We start from the raw sequence: 14,963 nt of genomic DNA, 5'->3' as shown, positions 1-14,963 counted from the left end.
GGTGAGCCTGTGGTCTGAAAGGTCTATGTGACCAGGCAGGGGCTTCAAAGGCCTTGGATAGAATGATCCAATTCCAGACATTTTCTGTCAACTTCAAAGGGTTCCAATGCATACCAGCAAGAGGCAGAAATCTAGTGCATTCAGGATGTGACTGTGACCTAATTGGAAGGCTGTGAATGTGACCTTCGGAAGCCCCTGGATTGCATCCTTGACATCTCCAGTTTTAAAAGGATCTGGTGTTGGATGCATGCTGAGACCTGGATGGCCACCTCTGGATCTCCCTTGGCTGATTGCTACACAATCCTTGGGTTTCCTGCCTACGCTACATATATGCCATAAGAGAAATGAAATAATAATCTTAGTGTCCTGACCTGGATAGCCCAGGCAAGCTGAATCCCCCCAGATCTTTTAAGCTAAGCAGGGCTGACTAATATTTCAATGGGAGACCTCCAAGGATATTGGTCGTAGTTCCTCCTAGGAACACTGGGGTCATGCTGAGGAGGCGATAGCAGACCCCCTCTGAACATACAATAAATAAATCCTAGCACAAATCCTGGTTCCTAACCACTATTCCACCCTGGCTCTCTCAGCATCTCTCCAGCCCTGATACTGGATAGGCCAGCAGCGAAAGAACAGAGATACATATGCCACAAGGGATCTGTCCGCATAATACGTACCACCCCACACAGACATGCGCCCTGTCCACTTTAATGAGGGACACAATTTGCTAATACAGAAAATAAGAATAAAAAGTTGGAGGGAATTCCCTCCCCCCTTCCACACTGGAAACTTCAACTGGTCCAAAGTGCAGCTGCATGGGTCCTTTCCAGGCCCCAACAGAGCTGCTCTGGATCCATATTGAAGACTGGATCAGAGTCAGAGGTAGCTTTGTGTAGTGGTTAAGAGGAGTGGCCGGCTTTGATCTCCCACTCCTCCTCCATATGCAGCTGGCTGGGCGACCTTAGGCCAGCCACAGCTCTCTCAGAGAACACTTCCCTGAGGTCCATCTCCAACACTTTCGGGTAGCTGTCTATAAGACTGTCAAAGAAATAGTCCTTTCCTCCCACACCAAAAAGGGAAGAAAAAAAGGAACCATTTCTACATTGTCCTTCTTTACTTAGATAAAGTACCTTTCCAGGAAAGAGCCCTCCTCTCCTTGCATTGTTTTGCCCCAGAAAAAAATACAAATTGACTGTGTGGATTCAGTCCGGGCCACTTTCCTTGTTCTAGCCAAGAGGGTGACCCTGACTCAATTGACTTCGCCTCTCAGGCCCATCCAGTTCAATGAAGCCCTCCCAAGATCGATTAAGACAGTAAAGCTCTTTCTCTCCCTCTCCAGCCTGGGAGTTCTCCCCTCCCCGTACATTTTCTAATGATGGTCATTTTCAGCTCTTACTTGCAGCCTCCGGATGCCCAGGATTATCGCAGCTCCATCTAAGTCCAGGGGAGGCTGTTGAATATTTTGTTCTCTCTCTCTCTCTCTCTCTCTCTCTCTCTCTCTCTCTCTCTCTCTCTCTCTCTCTCTTTGTGTGTGTGTGTGTTTTAAAATCTGTACATGTGATGACATTATAATTGCATCCCCTCATTGCAGGAAAGCTGTGCTACTCCAAAGGAAGAACTTCAGTCACTGAATATTGCTTTTCATAGTAAAATAGTACAGGCCAACCAAGCCTGATCCTGCCAGATCTTGGAAGCTAAGCAGGGCCCTTCCAGGTTAGTCTTTGGATGGGAGACCTGCAGGGATGTGGGTGGTAGTTCCTCCAAGGAACACCAGGGGTCAGGAGGCAGAGGCAGCCAATGGCAAACCATCTCCACACATTGCTTGCCTGACTGCCAGACAATCCTTGGCTCTGCTGGCTACACGGCACACATGCCATGTGGAGAATAAATACTAATACAGGCCAGTACCCTAATACATTATTACTAATCCTTTTGACAAGGACACCAGGTAGGTCAAGAGCAGCAGAAGTCGTTCTCAGATGCAAACTCACCGCCACACTGCAAGGAGACCGTGATTCTTCTCCCTTGACTAAGGAAACCGAGGGTGAAATGCAGTTGCTTCCTTGCCTAAGGCCAATCCCAGTGGCTTCAGTCCGAGATCATTGTTTCATTCAGCATTTCTTAAATACTGACTTTGAAAAGCATGCAGGGGTAGTCAACCTGTGGTCCTCCAGATGTCCATGGACTACAATTCCCATGAGCCCCTGCCAGCAAATGCTGGCAGGGGCTCATGGGAATTGTAGTCCATGGACATTTGGAGGACCACAGGTTGACTACCCTTGCTATATACGACCGGGAAGAGGCTGCATATAGTGGAGTGGTGAGTGGAGATCCTCTGCTGCCTAGAACTGTAGAGTAGTTTTTCCTTCAAATCTCCTTCAAATTTTCAATGGCCACAGGCTTTGTGAAGTATTGTGGGGAATGTCAGTCAAAAAACATTCCCAATAGTTTAGGGCTACCATTCAGGTATAAATACAAAATCATAACAAGCCTCACAGCAACATTCTTAAGATGGCCTATTTATATACATAAAATTGCTTGATAAGAGTATAAGGTAAGATGTGATACTACAAACTGGTTATGGAGGTATGTGGGAGTAATTCTTTACTGCATTGTTAAAACTTAAATTTAATTTTATTAATTTATACATTTTGTATTTAGGAATCAACCACTGAAGAAAAAATGTGAAAACGGAGTATATCTTGAAACCGTTTTGGTTGGTCCTTAAAAAATTATCAATATATAAAATTTATTGTACCAATTGCCTTGGAAAGGTTCTGCTTTTCTCGATTTATGTTTTGAACCTTTCTTCCTTTTTTCATATGGTGGTTTCTAAAGGCAGAAAAGGACTGATGCAACCAAGGACTGATGCAACTTCTGTACCAAGGCAGGACCAAGATGTTGGCATGGAGAAACTCAATGTGTGAAAGGCTGACAATTTCCCAAATAAAGTGTACATTAGCACATTTGTATTTGTAATTAATGTGTTGAAACCAATTATGTAATATATTTAATTATATTCATTTATTTGTTCATGATCGCAAAATGATCACAGTAGGGGCCTTCAATTGTTTGAAACAGTAAAAACCACCGAACTGGCGAATGTGACTGTTCGATAATTGATATTGTACCTGTTTATTAGCTATGACTTGCAGAAGCCAAAATGCCTTAGATAAATAATATATTAGCAATTATTTCCATTATAATATCATGTCACTGTGCCCTCTGGAGCCACAGGATAAATGATTCCCCTTATTTTCATATTTCACTGCAGGCCCTCTAACTCGGATGCTGTCCGCTGTGTGTTATAAGAATCTGAATAGATGAATAATAATATTTGTTACAGACCAACATTAAATATGTGCTGTTTATTCATCGTGCATTAATTTCACCTGTTTGCACGCTTCAAAGATTCTCTGCTTTTGTTGTCGTTTCCTCTGAAACTGTACAGCTTAGTCTAAAAATAACCAAACATAGTTGACGGGCAGCGGTGTGTGTGTGTGTGTGTGTGTGAAATGTTCTAGTACCTATTTTGTATTTAGATAAGAAAGATTTACAAATGTCACCAAAATCTATTTTGAGCTACCGTGGAATGCAGATTTCTCGGAGAACCTGCTCTGCAAAAGATCTGCTGGATCTGAACTGGTCTCTGCTGAAACTCAGTTTAAAGTAATACAGCCTCCTATTAACACGGCTTCTATCTTCTCTCTGTTCTTGTTCTTTCAAGCCTGTGAGGTGTAGTGGTTAAAAATCCTTATCCTGTCTCTGGTGCAATGGGCCTCACGGATCCTTAAGCCACTCCTGCTGCTCTTGCAGGCATCCTGCTTGTGGAGTTCAGAGAGGCAGCTGGTCGACCACCGTGTGAACAGAATGCTTGACTAGATGGGCCTTCAGTGGGTTCCAACATGGCTCTTCTCTTCTTCTTATATGGCTTCAAGACACAGGACTGTTTTCCTGGCTCCAAAATGGTGAGAAATTTCTGGTTGGGAAACTGGGACATTTATGGGCTCTGAGGCTGCCGCAGAGAGGATTAATTAGGCCTGCTAGGAGAGCCATTCCTCGCAACTTTTAACCAGGTTTTAATTTAAAGAGCTTTGGTCAAGAGGACATGTGTTGCTTCTCGCTCAACAGACTGTTAATCAATCAAGCGCTAATTGTTGTTCTTGGAGCTGCTTGCTTCCTGGAAGCTGAAATATTTAGTTTTATTCAAAATGCAATATGAAAGATGGCTCGTGTCATTTTGTCATCTTGGAGAACATAAAATCTTTAAAAAATGGCTGAATTTGGTTCCAGTCTTCATCTCTCTGACAGGAATACGTCAACACCTTCCTCTCTGAAATGAAGTTTTTTGCAGGAAGAGGCTGTGGGTTTTGGCCATTTAAATCTTCCGGGCTGTTTTTATCTTCTTTTTCTTACCAACCAACCCCTGCACTCACCTCTGGGGTACTGTTTACATGGCTGTAGTGTCCCTGACACGTTGCACCATATACTTCTGGTGTGTCCTAAGTTTGAAATATTTCATCGCCCATTAGCTAATCATCTGAAGAAATTGAAATTCAGCTGTGTTAATGAGAAACACTGGATTAAAATAATACTAAATGTGAGGGACACAGCAACTATTACAAAAGCAGCAAAGTTTTTACTGGCAATTTTAAATGAAAATCTTTTACGATAGATTTTACATCTGAAACTGTTTGAAAATTTCATTTTATGCTTTGCAATTTTATGCCAATAAAGGTACTCTGATTCTGATTCTGATACACCTCTGGGTTCTTTTTTCATGCTATTTATGAAGCTTTACCTTTAAAACAAGATTTTTACAAACTCATTGTCAATTGCCTTCTTTCAATCCGGAGCCTTGAAGCTTTTAAAAATTGAATAAATCTTTTTTTGGTCTTAAAAGTGCTATTGGACTTTATTTTTGTCGTGCTACTTCAGACCAACACGTCTACCCACTTGAATCTATACTGTAAACTGCTTTCGGTCCCCACTGAGAAAGGACCCGTTCCTCACACATTGGACTTTCAAGGTGCTTTTGCAGCTGGAAATGGGACACTCAGGGGAGGACTTACAATTCTTTGCAATTGAACAAATGTTACCAGATGGTCATCACAAACTGAATATTAACAAGTTATTAAGACAAAGGGAATGCTTCTACATTTATTCATTGGATTCTTTGAGCCCACAAGGTTTTCATGAGGTTTTATTTGCGTCGAGGTGGGCAAAGGACAGGCTAGGACGGAGTGCTTTGGCAGAGCACGGCCCTCTTCAGAGGAACGGGAGAGGAAATGGAAGGCGATTGTAAGCCACTTTGAGCCACCTTCGGGCAGGGAAAAGCGGCATATAAGAACCAACTCTTCTTCTTCAGTAATATCAGGGCTCTCTCAGCCTCACCTACCTCACAGGGGGTCTGTTGTGGGGAGAGGAATGGGAAGGCGATTGTAAGCCACTTTGAGCCACCTTCGGGCAGGGAAAAGCGGCATATAAGAACCAACTCTTCTTCTTCTTCTTCTTCTTCTTCTTCTTCTTCTTCTTCTTCTTCTTCTTCTTCTTCTTCTTCTTCTTCTTCTTCTTCAGGGGACCTCCTCGAACATAAGGATTACTGATAACTTTAGTGGGATCCAGTGGAAGATGCCCAAGTGATGAAAAAGAAGGTGATCTGAACAAATGCATCCCTCCTTACTGGAGGTTTGAGGGTGGAGCCTGTGGAAGGTGGGGCTTGAGGGGGAGGGACCTCACCATAGAGCCCATCCTGCAAAGCTGACCAGTTTCTCCAGGGGAATTGGCCTCTGCAGTTAATTGCAATTCTGAGATGTCCCCCCCCCCACCCCCACGGAACCACTGGGAGGTGGTAATGTACCCTCAGGAGCAGCAACTGAGGGGTAATTAAGTCCCACCAATTTGGGAAACCATTCTAGGACTGTCAAGAAACAACACGGTTTCATGAAACCCTGGTTGAGAAAGCCTAAGTTAGACCATTAGGGTCCTCTCTCCTCTCTTTACAAAGTGGCTGGTGCTCTGCTGACTTTGCATATTTAAACTCTGCCCACAGGACCGCCAGATCCAGGGTTGGGCTTTGCTGAGCTTCTGAGATCTGAGAGGGGCAGGCTTGGCTGAACTATCCAGCTATCAGGGCAGTAAGATCACTCTTTTTTGCATGGCATGTCTGTAGTGTAGCCAGGAGACCCAAGGCTTGTCTGGCAGCCAGGTGAGGGATCCTTGGGGGTGGTTTGCCATTGGCTGCCTCTGCCTCCTGACCCCCGGTGTTCCTTGGAGGAACTGCCACTCAGCATCTTGCAGGTCTCCCACCCAAATACTAGGCAGGGTTGGCCCTGCTTAGCTTCTGAGATTGGAGGGGATCAGACTTGCTTGGTCTGCATTTGGAATCTGCAGCTTCAAGCTCAGGCATTGAGCCAGAAGTCAGCAGAAAGAAGAAAGACGATTCCCCAGAGGATGGTTACCTTGCTGGACCTTTGAAATGAGCAGACCCAAGAGATTTGTCTTAAAATATAAGGTTGCCTTTTGAAGACTAGCTTTGTTAGTATCCTTGTAGAAACCCATTTAAAGAAATACGACACTATATTGATAAGTTCACAGATCAAGTAAAAACGAAAACGAGACTGTTGTAACGAGGAACTCGGTCTGCCTATCACAGTTTATATTGTTTGAATAAAGCTTTTGCCATCACCAGCCTGAAAACTGCCTTCTCTTGTCTACTTCTCTTTAGCTGACAGGTCGTCTCTGCTTCTATCTAAGAAAGGCTGCTGCCCTGCTTCAAAATCCAGGGCAAGGGGTCAACAAAAAGCCGGGAAGGGGGGGGGAAGCTGAAACTGGAAACACAAAAAATTATTGTTACTGACAATTGGCACGATTGTTCTGAAGTGTCTCCTCCCATCCACCCCCCCAAAAAAAACCCCCGCTGGAGAACGTTATTAGTAAGCAGCACACAAAATGTACCACAAGGAGTTGTAAATATACACAAGAGCGCCTCACAGTGCACTGGTGCCTTGGTATGTTCCTGGGCAAGGTTTGTGCCTGAATTACTGGCTGTTTTTCACTTCTAGCACATCCCTTTCAGCAAAGCAGCCCCAATATACCATTCAGAGCAGTAAAACCTTCGTCTGCCCCTGCTTTGAGGCAGCATTTCCTTTAGCATCTCTCTGTCCCTTCCAATATGCCATAAAGATTGGGCTTCCTTTTAAAAGAAGCTCTGTCAGATGCGTACTGAGTCCTGCTTGGCGATTGGTCTGAGGCGCCCGGGTCAAAGAAGAAGAGTTGGTTTTCATACCCCTCTTATCGCTACCCGAAGGAGTCCCAAAATGGTTTACAATCACTTTCCCTACCTCTCCCCACAACAGACCCTGTGGGGTAGGTGAGGCTGAGAGAGCTCTGACAGAAACTCTGAGAACTGCTCTAATTGGACTGTGACTGGGCCAAGGTCACACAGCTAGCTGCCTGTGGAGGAGTAGGGATTCAAACCCAGCTCTCCACATTAAAAGCTGCCACCCTTCACCACTACACCTTGACATCCTTAGAGCTAACAGAGCCTTGCTGTTAGGGTTGCCAACAGTGGGTTGGGAAATCCCAGGTGTTTTAGAGGTGGAGCCTGGGATGGGTGGAGTCAGTGAAGGGGAAGTACCTCAATGAGTTGCAGTCACCTAGAGGCCACCCTCCAGACCAGGGGTAGTCAAACTGCGGCCCTCCAGATGTCCATGGACTACAATTCCCAGGAGCCCCCTGCCAGCGAACGCTGGCAGGGGGCTCCTGGGAATTGTAGTCCATGGACATCTGGAGGGCCGCAGTTTGACTATCCCTGCTCCAGACCAATGATTTTCTCCAGGGGAAGAGATCTTGGTAGTCTGCGGACCTGTTGTCACTCCAGGAGACTGCCAGCACCCTGAATTTCAAATTGTGTTTGCATCACCCTTATAGGGTGACCAAACCCCTCTTCTTACCTCCTGGTCTGCAATTTGTTAGCAGAGTAAATAAGGCAGTAAGGCTGCACACCCTGATTTCAGAATAGGTAAAATAATTACCATACTTAAGGAATTAATTAAAGAATGGCCATATTTGATAGTGCAGAGGAGAGACAGAGACAGGAGCTGACTGCATGTCTAACTAAGAGAGAGATAAACTGGAACTGTGGCTTTCAAGAAGAAGGAGGAAATTGCCCCTAAGAGTAGCAGTCTGGAGACAGACAAAGAATGACACTTAACAGGAGAGAAGGTCCTGACCTCACTGTCCTATCTAACAGTCTTCTTGCTGCCCCCTGCCGGGCCTTCTCCTCTTCATCTTTGTACACCAGACAGTGTCTATTCCAACACAATTCACCTCTCAGTATCTTTTACTGAAACAGGAAAACTCCGAACAATTTAAACATCTCCAAGGTGCATGTCTCTTTCCTCCCATGGCTGACTTGGCTTAGCTGCAGGACTACAGCAGTTCCTCCCCACCTCCCTTTCCATGTCTCTCCCCCCCTCCCCCCCCCATTTTGCCAGAGTGATGGGTGAGTCCTTCTTCCCGGTTGTTCTTCCCACTTTGGCCGTGGGCAAACGTGGAAGAACAATTGCATAATTAGGCATGCATGTTAATGTTATTTCCATGCGCATTACGGCCTCAGAGTCGAGTCGATGACTCATGTGCCCAACAAGAGCATAATTGGCTCATTTGGGTCATTCCTCACGTACACGGAGAGTCAGGGCCCACTGTATGAAACGCAGGGGAACCCTTGAGTGATGGGCTGCTTCAGGCTTGGTCAGAGCCAGGTCCCTGCCTGCTTCCATTCGTCATTGGCTGGGAGATGTCCATCGGGTTCAAGGCTTTGCAGAATTAATCCAGCCCTTTCGAAAAACTACCTGCCTGACCTTTCACAGTCGATTTGCTTTAGCAGGACTGTGGCAGATTTATTGATTGATTGTATCCCAAACCCTGTGTGGTGTCAAATTATCCGGCAGCCAGGCAAGAGACGTTTGGAGATGGTTGGCCATTGCCTGTCCCCATGTCATGACCCTGGTGTTCCTTGGAGGCCACCCTTCCAAGTGCCAGCCGGGGCTGACCCTGCTTGGCCTCTGAGGTGTGATGGGATCGGGCTGGCCTGGGCTATCCCGGCTGGGTTTCTGAGCTGAGGCAAAACTCATAAGAAGAGACTTTGAGAAGGTTCAGAAAGGGGTCTGACTCAGGGATGGACGCCTGAAGGGAAGAAGTCGCAGTCTAGACAAGCAGTGGAACTCATAAATTGATACCATCATTGAGCCTATACGTTAGTAAACAAGGATGGATTGCTTGACTTCAGATGAGTCCTTATCCAACCGGCTGCTGGAACTGAGGGGCCAAGGCAGGCTCAGAGGTCATCCAGGAGCAGGTGAATTCCGTTAGACACTTCTGTCCTCTAGGGTTGACAACTCTGGGTTGGGAAAAACCTGGAGATTTGGGGGGGGGGCAGAGTCTGAGGAGGGCAGGGTTTGGGGAAGGTAGGAACTCCAGGGGAATGTAATGCCATAACCCCCACCTTCCAAACTGGCTGTTTCCTCCAGGTGACCTGACCTCTCTTGCCTGGAGTTCACTTGCAACCCCAGAAGATCTCCGGACCCCAACAGAACGTGGGCAACCCCCCTTGATGAGTCCTGCTGAACTACCCTCTGGCCATGAAGGGTAAGGTGACCAGATTGTCCCACTTTTGGAGGGACGTCTGGGGGTACCTGGCAAATTGTACTTATGTTGAAATTATATATATATATATATATACACATATACACATATATATATATATATACATATACATATACATATACACACATATATATATATATACATATACATATACATATACATATACATATACATATACATATACATATACATATACATATACATATATATATATATATATATATATATACACACACACACACACACACACACACACACACACACATATAAGGTATACATATACATAATATATATAAGGTAAAGGTAAAGGTATCCCCTGTGCAAGCACTGAGTCATGTCTGACCCTTGGGGTGACGCCCTCCAGCGTTTTCATGGCAGACTCAATACGGGGTGGTTTGCCAGAGCCTTCCCCAGTCATTACCGTTTACCCCCCAGCAAGCTGGGTACTCATTTTACCGACCTCGGAGGGATGGAAGGCTGAGTCCACTGCTGGGATTGAACTCCCAGCCTCATGGGCAAAGCTTTCAGACAGCTACCTTACCACTCTGCGCCACAAGAGGCTCATATTTGAGCCTCTTGTGGTGCAGAGTGGTAAGATATATATAATCTTCATTAAGGGGACCAAATTTAAATCTGGTCCCCTTAATGAAGGGGGCCAAGTGTTGCAGAGCACAAGCCAACAGCCCTTCCTACCCCCCACTTTGAAGGCAGCAGGGAAAGCCAAGGGCCTGGGCCTGACTTCCAGAATCCCTTTGGGGGCACCTGCTCTCAGCACTTCATTCATTCATTGGGAGGGAGGGAGGGATAACACTAACAGCATGAATAATCGATAACACCATGAATAAATAATTAATAACACTAACAAGATTAATAATAATAATAATAATAATAATAATAATAATAATAATAATAATAATTTTATATATATATCCCAACCTTCTTGGTTGACTCAGGGCAGGAAACCTCAGAATAAAACAAATATAATAAGTATATAGCAAGTTAGACAAGTAAATTAATTCAGTTTTAAAATGACTGAAGTATATTGGAAGAAAGAAAGAAAGAAAGAAAGAAAGAAAGAAAGAAAGAAAGAAAGAAAGAAAGAAAGAAAGAAAGAAAGAAAGAAAGAAAGAAAGAGGGAGGGAGGGAGGGAAGGGGAAAGAGAGAGAGAGAGAGAGAGAAAGAAAGAAAGAAAGAAAGAAAGAAAGAAAGAAAGAAAGAAAGAAAGAAAATCCAACACGCTGGTCTAGGATAAGAGAGGGCCTGGCTGAGCAGCTGCACCTGTGAAAAGGTCCCTGGGGCTGCAGTTGAGAAGCAGGACATGAGTCAGCAGTGTAATGTGGCTGCAAAAAAGGCTGATGAGATTTTAGGCTTCACTGCCAGCAGCACAAGTATCCGAGTCACAAGAAGGAATCCGCCTACCCTACTAGTAGGGAGAACAGCTCAGCAAGGGATGGGCCGGGCTTCCCCTTGCTGGAGGTCTCTGAGAAGAGGCTGGAAAGTCATCTGGAATCCCCTGCTTTGAGTGGTGGGTTGTGATTGTCTATAAGGGGCAGAAAGTGCTGTCAAAAGGACTAATCTGATGAGATGGGACTAGTCTGGGCCAAACAGGTCAGCGCAATAGCCTGGAGTGCCAATGTCAATTTTTGAAGTCTGCCTAGCATTAATACTATGTACTCTGACTCTTAGCCTAGGCATAAAAGAAAGGGAGCCATAGTATTTTGTCCTCTCTTGGATAATCAGGGTCACCCTTGGTTAGCAGTTGGATGGGAGGCCACCAAGAAAGCCCAGGGTTGCTATACAGAGGCAAGCAATGGCAAACCACGTCTGGTAGTTTTTTTCCCCCTTGAAAATCCTCTGGGGATAACATAATTCAGCTGACACTTGATGGCTCTTTCAGCCACTACTGGAAGTGGGGTGGGGGGGTTGCAGCTAGGGAAAGTGTGACCTGAAGGCACTTGATAGGCACACACATTATTCTACCCTTCCACGTTCACACCCTGATGCAATATTAGAGAACCACTTTGATGTTGTGGTTAAGAGCAGTAGCCTCTACTCTGGAGAACCAAGCTTGATTCCCCAGTCCTCCTCCACATGCAATCATCTGGGTGACCTTGGGCCACACACAGTTCTCTTTGAGCTCTCTCAACCCCACCTACCTCACAGGGTGTCTGTTGTGGGGAGAGGAAGGAAAAGGTGCTTGTATGCCACAGGGTACACAAAATCAACTCTACTTTTTCTTGTAGTACGGTTAAGCCCCTGAGTAATGGACTACTGTATTTCACGTAGGAGTAAAGGTGGCTGTGAATATACCCTATGATGATCAAATGGAAGGGGGAGAAATCTCCTCTGCACAGGGCCAGTCCTTGCACCTTTCATCTACCTGACTTTATCCACTGCACGGACATCCATAGAGCATTATCTAAATCAGAGAAGTATCTATCAAGTAGACCACCATTTGTCAAGGGCAGCACATCATCAGTCCCAGATGAGATCTGTCAAGAGACTATTAACTGTAATTGAAACTTTCCAAAGCTGAGACATGGTTAATTGTCAGTGAGTGGCGGCAGGAAATCTTTGCTTCTTCTCAAAACGGCAGTCGTAAGCATGATGCCACCCGTCCTGAAACCCCAAGGAATTCTTGGTCAGAGAAAGTACAGAAACGTAGATGCAAACTGGTCCATCAAGAGTCGGCTAGGTGTACATATTTTGGAAACCCAGGGGTACAGAAGCCCCTACCAAAACTGACCTTTGGATATGATGGCCTCTTCCTTCTAACAGCATAATCTTGTACGGCAGGGGTAGTCAACCTGTGGTCCTCCAGATGTTCATGAACTACAATCCCCATGAGCCCCTGCCAGCATTTGCTGGCAGGGGCTCATGGGAATTGTAGTTCATGAACATCTGTAGGTCCACAGGTTGACTACCCCTGTTGTACGGGATTACTCCAGCCCAGTGTATCCAATGGGCTTGGAATGGAGTAACTCTTCACAGGATTGCATTCTTAGAGGCCTTCTCATCTTAGAGTGGCTGCTACCAGAGAAGGCATCAGGGAAAGCTGTGGCAGATGCCCTTCAGTCTGTTGGAGATGGATGATTATCAGGTGTATTTGTAAGAGAAGTGAGAACATTACCAGGGCTGGAGAGAACTAAGAGGGCCAAATTATAGTAGCCCAAATTATAGTATGCCCCTGTGGGCATCTTTTGCTTTCATGGATGCTTAGGTTGGGTGGAAGAAGGAAGAGGGACAAGAATCTCTGAAGAAATCTTTGTCCAGGGAACCATCTTGGCATCTATAGTTGTAAACCCTGCCAAAATTGAACAAAAATGGATGGTTGGATGAGGGAGAGTTCTTTGGGAAGATGCCTGGATCCACACCAGATAAACTCAAGGGATTTTGAGGGAAGAGGTATCTTGTATTTGGCCCCTTTGAGAGCCTGTGGAACGGATGGGTAGGAGGTCAGACGTAGAGCTGAACCTCCCATCAAGGGTGGACATCCCACTACTCCTGACTCCATGCACATTAGCAGAGGTAGGGAAATTGACAAATGTCTACCTAATACAGGAAGAGCACTGATTTCTCTGTCCACAGGCTCTCACAGCATGCATGCTAGCATCAGGTGCGGGAACAATTCTGGTGGTCTGGCATACCCCATGGCCAACAATGTAGGGATGGTAAAGAGCAATTCAATTTTGTAATAATAATTTGATTGCCAGTTGCACTCATTAAACCTAGACTAAGGTTTTGTGAAACCCTAGAGTTTCCTGAATGGGTGGAGTTAGTTAATTAATTAATTAATTAATTAATTAATTAATTAATTAATATATGTGTGTGATATAAGAAGAAGAAGAAGAAGAGTTGGTTCTTATATGCCGCTTTTCCCTACCTGAAGGAGTCTCAAAGCGGCTTACATTTGCCTTCCCTTTCCTCTCCCCACAACAGACACCCTGTGGGGTGGGTGAGGCTGAGAGAGCCCTGATATCACTGCTCGGTCAGAACAGTTTTATCAGTGCCGTGGCAAGCCCAAGGTCACCCAGCTGGTTGCATGTGGGGGAGCGCAGAATCGAACCTGGCATGCCAGATTAGAAGTCCGCACTCCTAACCACTACACCAAACTGGCTCTCATATAAGCCCATATATCACAAGCCCATATATCATAACTACAAGTACAAGTACAATGATATAGGCTAGATATCAGGAAAAAAAATTTCACAGTCAGAGTATTTCAGCAGTGGAATAGGCTGCCTAAGGAGGTGGTGAGCTCCCCCTCATTGGCAGTCTTCAAGCAAAGGTTGGATACACACTTTTCTTGGATGCTTTAGGATGCTTTGATCCTGCGTTGAGCAGGGGGTTGGACTAGATGGCCTGTATGGCCCCTTTCAACTGTATGATTCTATGATTCTATATATGATCATATATGCTCATGTTGACCCATCCACTGCCTCCCAAAATGATGGAGGGGGTGGGAAGGGGAGGGACCCTAGATGGGCATGTACATAGCTATGCTTCTTAACCATAGGTAAAGGTAAAGGTATCCCCTGTGCAAGCACCGAGTCATGTCTGACCCTTGGGGTGACGCCCTCTAGCGTTTTCATGGCAGACTCAATACGGGGTGGTTTGCCAGTGCCTTCCCCAGTCATGACCGTTTACCCCCCAGCAAGCTGGGTACTCATTTTACCGACCTCGGAAGGATGGAAGGCTGAGTCAACCTTGAGCCGGCTGCTGGGATTGAACTCCCAGCCTTATGGGCAAAGCTTTCAGACGGCTGCCTTACCACTCTGCGCCACAAGAGGCTCTGTTCTCTTCTTAACCATATTCTGCATGATTGTGTCAATTCTGGAGTCTCTCAAAGCCAGAACTATATTTCAGGGTGCTATCCATAGCAAAAAATCAAAAACAAAACAAAACAAAAATCAAGGAAAGCTGTTCTAGACTTTAAAAACTTTCTTTGCCTACAGGCTTGTGGACTGATTTTCAGATCTGATAGGAGCAACTGAGGCTCACAGAAATCCATGGAGTTCCCATGGGGTTTTAGGGAGGTCCAGTTGTTTGGTGGTCAGGGATGATTACAGGACAGATGAACATTTTGACAAGTTTCAACTACAGAGAAGGCCTCAAGTAGTACCTTAGGAAACAGGTAACTGTCACTGCATGGTTCTAGAAAGCTAGCTTTGAGTAGTAGCACCTTAGAGACCAACACTATTTGGGGGCTATTTATGTAATTTATTTATACCCTGCCTTTCTCCACAATGGACACCCAAAGTGGCTTACATCTTCCTCCTCCTCTCTTTCATTTT

The sequence above is a fragment of the Paroedura picta genome, chromosome 11 (assembly GCF_049243985.1).
Source record: "Paroedura picta isolate Pp20150507F chromosome 11, Ppicta_v3.0, whole genome shotgun sequence".
NCBI classification, from domain to species: Eukaryota; Metazoa; Chordata; class Lepidosauria; order Squamata; family Gekkonidae; genus Paroedura; species Paroedura picta.
Note: the sequence above shows the minus strand (reverse complement) of the source record.